Here is a 9509-nt window from a genome sequence, read left to right as displayed (position 1 = left end):
TGAAAATTATTCCAGGATTGAATAGCTTGTCACTTAAAGAGAGTTTGATGGCTCTGGGTCTCTATTCACTAGAATTCAAAAGAATGAGGGGTGACCTCATTGAAATCTATAGAATGGTTAGAGGCTTTGATAGAGTGGATGTGGAAAGGATGTTTCCTATGGTGGGGGAAATCTAAGAACAAGGGACACAACCTCAGAAAAGATTAATGTCCTTTTAAAATGGAAATGAGAAGGAATTTCTTTAGCCAGAGAGTGGTGACTATGTGGAATTCATTGCCACAGGCAGTTGTGGAGACCAAATCTTCATGTTTATTTAAGGCAGAGGTTGATTACAGGGTATTTTGTTTCTTGATTGGCCAGGGCACGAAGGGATGAAGGGATGAGGGGGTTGGGGCGGGGGGAGGCAGGAGATTGGGGCTGAGGAAAAATGGATCAGCCATACTGAAATGGAGGAGCAGACTCAATGGGCTAAATGGCCTAATTCTGCTCCTATATCTTATGGTCTCATGGTCTAGTTCAGGGGTCAGCAACCTTTACCACTGAAAGAGCCACTTGGATCCGTTTCCCACAGAAAAGAAAACACTGGGAGCCGCAAAACCCGTTTGACATTTAAAATGAAATAACACTGCATACAACGTTTTGTTTTGCCTTTATGCTATGTATAAACAAACTATAATGTGTTGCATTTATGAAATTGATGAACTCCTGCAGAGAAAACAAAATTACATTTCTGCATGCAACAAAAACATTTTGAACTCCGAAAAAAAGACGTTGGGTTGAAGGTTACTTTTAAGTAAAATACTCAATGTCTATTTGAGTCCTTCTTGTATTTATGAAAAACGCCAAACTTAAATTTGCCGCCAGCAGCAAACCAAAAATAACGTCAGCCAGCTGTCAACCTGAAAAATAAAAGGACTATTTCACTGAACAATGAAAACATATGAATATACGTAAAATAATAGGCAATTAAAATATTTATCATACTTGTTCAGGTTGACTCACACCTAACAATGCAGTCATATTCAGTAGGGATGGATCGATGCTTAGGGGAGTGACCGGGAAGGATAATGTGTTTTTTTCCTCTCTGAACTCACAGAAGCGTTTCCCAAACGATGTTTGCATTGCGATGATTGCAGAATGTAAATACCCCGAATTTATCATGTCGTGACCTTGTTTGAACTCTCTCAAATTGGGGAAGTGAGACAAAGTGCCTTTCTGTAAATCTCTGGCAAGCAACGTCAACTTGCGCTCGAATGCCAAAACATCCTCCAGCATGTGCAGGGCTGTACATCCTTACCCCTGAAGAGCTGTGTTCAGCGTGTTCAGGCGCGCTGTCATGTCTACCATGAAGTGTAGCTTTTCCAGCCACTCTGGCTGTTCCAGCTCAGGAAAGGTGAGCCCTTTGCTGCCCAGGAAAGTTTTCACTTCTTCCAGACACGTGACAAAGCGTTTCAGCACCTCCCCTCTGGACAGCCAGCGATAAAAACACGTTGTAGCGGTGTGCTACACGCAGTCAGTAAACTGCAGTCAAAGATAGCTTTATTTGAACTAAACAGCCTTGCTTTTAAGCCTCCCTCAACCCGCCCCCCATGGGCGCGGATGCTCCAAAAGACACGTACTCACAAACCCCCGTAGGCTATCTCCCTTAGCCTGAACGCTGGCTAATTGTGAGCCGGTTCGGATGTGTCAGGAAATGGGTCGCCACAACGTCTTAATTAGATTGCACAAGATCACCATAATCTTCAAATTTAGATTTACATTTCAAAAACTAACAAACTAACATAAAATACATTTTAATTAAATACTGACCATGTAGCGGTGTGCTACACGCAGCGCTAAAATTATGACACGGAGTCGGTAACTGCAGTCGAAGGAAAAAACTTTATTCGAAATCTTCAGCCTCACTTTTAAGCCTCCCTCAACCTGCCCCCCATTGCGCAGAGGCTCCAAAGCTCTGTGCTCGCAAACCCCCGTAGGCTATCTAATTGTGAGTCGGTTCGGATGTGCCAGGAAAAGGGTCGCCACAACCAATTATTTCCCAAAGCAACAGGGAGCCGCAGCACAGACGTAAAAGAGCCACATGTGGCTCCGGAGCCGCGGGTTGCCGACCCCCGGTCTAGTTCATTCTATGTAGAAATTCTAATCTGTTATTCCCTTAAACAGAGTGTAGCAGCTCATTCCACACTTCTACCACCCTCTGAGTGAAGAAGTTCTCCCTCATGTTGTCCTTAAATATTTCACCTTTCACCCTTAACCAAAGACCTCAGTGGAAAAAGTCTGCTTGCATTTACCCTATCTATCATCATCATCATTATGTGCTATTTTGTATGATCTGGGCGATCATGGTCTTTAACAATGATTGTTCTTGGCAAATTTTTCTACAGAAGCAGCTTGTTTTCTTCTGGGCAATGTCTTTACAAGATGGGTGACCCGAGCTATTATCAATTCTCTTCAGAGACTGCCTGGCTTCAGTAATCACATAACCAGGACTTGTGATCTGCACCAGTTGCTCAACAACTATCCCCCACCTGCTCCTATGGCTTTATGATGTAAAGAGGAGCGCGAATGATGCAAGTTCTCCTGAAGTCAATAACCATCTCCATTGTCTTGTTAATATAGGGCAAGAGGTCATTTGCCTGACACCAAGCTTCAAACTCTTCCACATCCTCTCTGTGGGCCATCTGATTGAACATTGTTGCTGATGAGCCCCAGCAATGTCGTGTCAGTGGTGAATGTGACCATGTGATTACACGGAAGTTTGGCCGTGCGGCTATGTGTCAGCAGGGTGTACAGAGGTGGTCTCAGCACACAGATCTGAGGGGCCCCTGTGTTGAGGATAATGTGGAGGAAGGAGTAGTTGTACAGGACTAAACAAAGAACTGATTAGGCTATATAACCAGGGGTCTCAAGTTGGTTCTCTAATGTAAACCTAGAAACAACAGGGAAGAGAGAGCACCCCAAGGTCAGAACTTGGTGTGCATAGCCGAATTAGCTGATGATATAACAGTAATATTGAGATATGTTGTAAATAATTATCAAGTTGCTGTTCTTTGAATATATATAATTGCCAACATCACTTGATTTTTGTGATATCTTCATTTAGGTATGAAAATTTTGCTAACAGCATTTCAAACATTCAACTTTTAGTTTCATCAACAACTCTGACCCAAGTTCAATATTGTTTTAGAGGACTTGACAGGCTGAATACAGGGAGAAGAATATCCCAGCTGGGGAATCAAGCAACAGAGGGCACATATTCTTAGTGAATAGGCTGGTTAGGAAAGAGATGGGGAAAATTTTTTACTCAGAGAGCCGTGGATGTTCAGTCATCATGAACATTCAAAACAGAGATCAATAATTAGTGAACATTAAGAGAATCAATGGATATGAAGGCAGCCCGGGAAAGTATCTCTGAAGTAGAAGATTGTGATTCCAATCAATGGCAGAATATGCTTGAAGGACAAAGATGGTGGCTGTTTCTTCTTTGTTCCTACCTTCTTGTGTGCACTGGTTTAAATGTCCTTTGACTGTTTCCTCTCTCTAACTGTTCTCCTTCATCTATTGACTACACAACTCTGTAAAATGGTTAATCCTGACCTCACCTCACTGGACATACTTCCTGTATTTATCTCACCCGCCCCCCCCAACCCCCGCTTCTTGTTTGCTTTTCTCTCTCTTTTGCAAGGTCAAATGGTAACTCTATCCACAGACCTGATGATTGCTTCCAGCAGTTTCTGTCTTTATTTCAGATATAGGTAAAGACATATTGAATCTTACTGGTCACAAGTAGAGAGAATTGTACCTCTATGACTCTCTCTCGTGAGAATTGGGAGACTGTATTCGATGCAGGACAAGCATTCAGGAACCATCCCAGGAATGAACCAGAAATAGGCATTGGATTTTTTACATGCACCCTTGAAGAATCCTATGATAAATTCTTAATGGTGCTGTGACGGGGTTCAGAAATGACCCTAGTTTGTGATGGGGTCCAGAGTTGACTTTATGAACTGTGCTGCTATTAAGAGAGAGAGGGAGGCATCCAATGCAGTGAGAGAGAGAGAGAGAAAGAGAGACAGAAACTGCTTGAAAGATTGATGTTATGGTTTCTCTACAAGTTGTTTACCTTTCCATAAGGACACTCGCCTGCTTGCAAAGTTCTTACAGAGAGAGGAAGGAGGAGCAGGTTGATGGACAGCTGGTGTCCAACGTGGAGAGATAAAAACCAAGTCCGCTGTTACGCAGACAGACACATAGGTTTGGACACTGAACGAGTTTTGTTGTACCCACAGGAAGGTGGGGTTTTCGAGGATCGATTGGGGGAAATCGATTCATGGCTCTAGCAGTGCAAAAAGGTGTGACCAGTGGGGAATTACTTGTGTGTCCACCCTCGCCTGGGTGATAATTCCATCACTGAAGAACAGTCGTACGTGTTATGGTCACAGTCGGTGTGTGTGTGTCTCTCTCTCTCTCTCCAACGTTACTCAACTAACTACCTCAAACTGAACTGAAATCTCTTCATCATCATAAGACTGTATCCATTCACCCCTAGGTTTGAAAGAGCCTAGTTTTGTGCTTATTTCCACACCCATGTATATATATATATCATTGCTAACTTGTTTAATATATCTGCATTTATAGTACTGTATTGTGTAGTTACTAATAAACACTATTAGTCTATAGCAATACCAGACTCCAATGTGTTTTACATTTCTGCTGGTTCTTTAACCCGGTTACGCGGTACGTGACAATGCTAAGACTACAACTTCACCCTTTTGAAGGATTTGTTCATCAAAAACCATATTCCAGAGAGCGAATCCACAGAAAGGATATGGCCTCCAGTGTCCTTATGCAGTTCAGCTGATGGGCGCATTTGCAGACATTTTTATCCCCTCCTTGCTTCAATGTGAGGTTCCCAGATACTTTAAAAAGGCCACCATTATTCTGGTATCTTAGAAAAACAAAGGACACTTAATGACTACTGTCAGGTGGCTCTAACATGAAGTGCATTGAGAGGCTGGTTAGGACACTCATCAACTCCAGTCTCCCAGGCAACCTCAACCCACCACAATTCACCTACCAGTGAAACAAACCTATGGCAGACACCATATTCCTGGCCCTTTACTCACCTCTGGAGTATCTGGACAGCACAGATACCTACATTAAACTATTGTTTATTGATGGCAGCTCGGCCTTCAATACTCTAACTCCAATCAAAGTCACTTCCAAACACCTAGACCTAGGACTGAACACCTTCCTTTGCAATGAGATCCTTGACTTCCGGAACAACAGACCGCAATTAGTAAGTAAGCAGCAACAATTCCGCCATGATTTTTCCCAACATTAGTATATCCTCAGCCCACTAATCTACTCCCTATCCACTCACCTCTGCATGGCCAGATATGACTCTGACTCCATCTACAAGTTCGCAGGTAATACCACCGTGCATCTCAAATAATGATGGGTCAGAGTAGAAGAAGCAGATAGAGTCATGATTGCGATCCTTCTCTCAGAGTCAACAAAGCGAAAGAGCTAGTCATTGATCCAGGAAAGGAGGCGGTGCACACGCTCCTGTTTATATCCATGGTTGAAGGTTCAGCGAGTTAAGAGCTTCAAGTTCCTAGGAGTGAATATCATTCCTGTCCTGGACCAAACATACTGAGAACATGGCCAAAAAAGCTCACCAACACTTCTACTTCCTCAGGCAGCTAAGTAAATTTGACATTTCCCTTAGGACTTCCACTAGTTTTTATCAAAAAAACAAAAGCTCCAGGTAAAGTTTTCTTTATAGTTCGGACAGTAGAGGGTTGCCTCTCTGACTGGAGGTCTGTGACTAGTGGTGTGGTCCAGGAATCTGTGCTTGGTCCTTTGTTGTTCATCATCTATATCAACGATCTGCATGATAATGCGTTTAACTGGATCAGCAAATTTGCCGATGACACCAAGATTGGAGGCGTAGTGGATAGCGGGGAAAGCTATCATGGCTTGCAGAGGGATCTGCATCATGCACTGTTCGGAATGTCAACACTGTCCAGAGAATGCCAAGGGCAATGTGGAGAAGAAAGAAGAAAGGAGCTGTCCCTGCAGTCTCAAAGCCAACCATCACAGAGGAGACCCCAGAAGTCTCACCTGTCAAATGGAGTAAGAAATCCTCCACAGCGATTAAATCTTTAGGCCTGAATAGGGCAACTTAAAATTTACTATGTTGAGTATGTCTATATAGTACTTGTATTTTATTAATATTGTGTATATAGTTGAGATGCATTCTCTATTGAGGGAGTTTATGCATAAGCAGGGAGGAGTGTTATGTATTTAATACTGCATATCAGAAATACTTGAGTAATATTGTAAATACATTGATTGACTAAGCATTTGTTGTTTATATAATTCATTAGGGGGTTATATGTAAATGTATGTGAATGGCATACAATATTACACCACCATGTCATGGGTGCACGCTTTGCTAAAAGTAAAGATGAAGATTCTAAGAATCGCCTGGCTCTGTGTTTTTCTTTCAAATAGTTTCATGTCCTGGAGTTACAAAACATAATATCTTCCTCAGGGATGGAGAGTCCATATCTAGAGAGCGCTGATACAAGATAAATTTAAAAACAACCTAAGAAGTAATTTCTTTACACAGTGGGTAGTGACTACCTGGAATGAGCTGCCAGAGGAAGTGGTCAAAGTGGGTAGAATTGCTACATTCAAGAAGCAGTTGGATAGGAACATGGAGGAGAGAGGCTTGGAAGGTAAATATGGGCCAAATTTGGTCAACTGGGGATGCTGTGGTTGGCATGGAGCAGATTGACTGAAGGGCTGTGTTACCCTATGACTCTTTGACTACCAACCTGAGCTGCAGGTGTGGGTGACAGGCCACAGTAATATAATGCTTATGTCACCACATGAGGCCTGGACAAAGGCAGAGTTGTGAGTTCATTTCCACTACAGTGCAACTTGCCACCACTAGTTTGGTTCAGGTGGGCAATGAAGGGAAAGATAAATAAGCACATAAGGGAGTAGGATACCACGACTAGTTTAAGGTGAGAAGAGATATGAGGAGATCATCATGATATGAGGCCACTCAGTCCAACATCTCTCAGAGCAAAATTCCCGATCCAATTCCACCCAATTTCTTGCAACATATTCTCTCCTAGCTGCTCAGCATCTTCACACTAGTGACCGATTACCCTATCAACCAGCATGTCTTTTGTTACGCCTGCAGCCCCCTCCTTTTTGAGAATCGCAGGATCGCTATTGATTTGGGTCAGGAGACCCAGGAAATGAGAGAGAGACGTGCGGAATGTCTTGATCCGCCCGGTGATATAAAGCTATGGGAAACGGCCATTGTCTCTTGGAGACGGACTTGTGTATTACAATACTGTGCTACGTGGAAGCCCTCAGGCAAAGTGAGCTGGTTGAGGGAGGGATTGCATCACCCCAACCTGATTGACATCTGAGACCCTGTGAGTCAGGATAAAAGAGGGTCTGTGGGAACAGCCCCTTCAGACACACCAGAAGAAACGCTAGCGATCCCGTAATAGCGGAAGCCGGTGGGAGGAGGCCATGTGTGTTCGGTTCCATTTGCCCCAGAACCGGTGGCTTTTACCACGGGAGAATGGCTTTTAGCTAACAACGGGGAAACCAACTCCCAAAGACTCTCGAAGGATTGACATCATAAAAGGACTGGGCAAGTTTTAACCCGTCTTCCTCTCAAACCAAAACGCTGCAGCTTGAACGAACTAACAAGGACTTTTATATTTCCATCAGACAATACATTATCCCCTAGACAACGATAGAGCTATTTCTTATTGATTATTGTTATACCCGCGCTTTTAGATTTAGTATTGATGATGTATATTATCTGTATGTTTGCATTGATATTATTTTGTGTATTTTTATCAATAAATACTGTTAAAATAGTACCATCAGACTTCAAAGGACCTCTCTATCTTTGCTGGTAAGTGACCCAGTTACGGGGTACGTAACGCTTTGGAAACTGGAGAAAACTGGAGCACCCAGGAGCAACCCATGCAGAAACAAAGAGAATGTCTCCAGGATTGAACTGAGTGGCAAGAGCTGTGACGCAGTTCTACAAGCTGTGTCACTGTGACACCCAGTGAGGTATGAACGTTGGCATGGAAAGGTTGGGCCAAGTGGTTTACTTCTGTGCCAAATATAAATATCATTCAGAAAATTTAAGGGATACTTAAATGTTGTCACACTGGTAAATTAATTATATTCCCGTCTGTGCTTGGCCAATAAACTGGACTTTATTATTCTTTGCTGAGCTTCATATTAAACCAATAGAAGTTTAAACTGTTCACTGGCCTTCGGACAATTGTCTCAGTGCCTTTTCAAGCCTAACAATTTATATTCCATTCTATTGTTGCAAGGTCATCTTGACCCATGAGCGAAGTTCAACTTATCTCTGGATGTGTGTTAAGTAAATGAGAATTAGTTACAGCAACTTCAGCTACAAGCATTGTTTCCTTAAAAATAAGCTGAGAGTTCTTTTCTACATCATTCCAGGTTTTCAGATTTCATGAGCACATGGCTCCAACTATTCCAAAATTATTGAGAGATAATTATGTGATATGATTATATTGCTCTCTGTTGAACAAATTTTCAGATCCATAGGTCTATGATGGAAAAGTAAGCTTTGCCATTGTTGGGCATGATAAGGGTCAATAGAGTCATGGCACAGAAACAGGCCCTTCAGCCCAACTTGTCTGTGTCTACCCCCCTGCTGGTTTGGTCCATAAGTCTCCAGTCCCCTCCTCTTCATGTAACTCTCCAAACGGCCCTTACTTACAGCATTCATACCCATGACTTCCTCTGGCAGTTTATTCCAGGTATTCACTGCCTTCTGTGTAAAGTTACCCTCTTGCTTCTTTTATATGTCTCTGCTCTTGTACTTGTGCTCTTTAGTTTTGGACTCCATAATCGGGGGAAAAAGGCTATGACTGTCTCACAATTTTACAGTCTTCTTCGTTCACCCCTCATTCTCCTGCACTCCATTACAGTGAATAAATATCCTCTGTGACCAACATAATTGGGGATTATAGGGAGAGGCAGCATACTTATAAATCTCTTCAGCATCCTCTCCAGTTTGACTGTGTCTTTCCTGCTTAAAATTCAAGATCCAAGTTTATTCATCATGTGTACATGAAAGCAGACAATGAACTGCATTGTTTGCCTGAACAGCCAACCCGAGGATGTGCTGGGTGCAGCCCTGACATACATTCTGGCACCAACATAGCATACCCAGAATGCTCAGCACAGAATACACCAACCAACAAAATAGCAAAATAAGCCCCATTCCTCCCTCTCACCCATGCACATGCACAGTCCTCTAACCCCAAGACAGGCTGTCTTCTTTGGCCTCCAGGGACTTGGATTCAGATTTAGACTCACAGACTTTGGGCCTTTGACTACCCCAGCAGACTCATAGAGATTCAGAGATGTGAAGCTCTGGCCAATGTTCCTCGACTTCCAAATTGACTCTTGGGCCT

At 42.9% G+C, this 9509-nt stretch overlaps 1 long non-coding RNA gene across 1 annotated transcript in view; it reads right to left on the bottom strand.

The window, feature by feature from the left end:
* Positions 1-841: 841 nt before the first annotated feature.
* LOC132391889 (uncharacterized) overlaps positions 842-9509 on the bottom strand; it is a 45967-nt gene continuing 37299 nt past the window's right edge. Inside the window, exon 3 of the long non-coding RNA XR_009511368.1 lies at positions 842-899. This is a non-coding gene — a long non-coding RNA (uncharacterized LOC132391889). The remainder of the gene's footprint in view (positions 900-9509) is intronic.

This window comes from Hypanus sabinus, chromosome 3 (genome assembly GCF_030144855.1).
Source record: "Hypanus sabinus isolate sHypSab1 chromosome 3, sHypSab1.hap1, whole genome shotgun sequence".
Taxonomy (NCBI): Eukaryota; Metazoa; Chordata; class Chondrichthyes; order Myliobatiformes; family Dasyatidae; genus Hypanus; species Hypanus sabinus.
The sequence above is the reverse complement of the archived record's forward strand: the minus strand, read 5'-3'. Positions and strand labels throughout refer to the sequence as shown.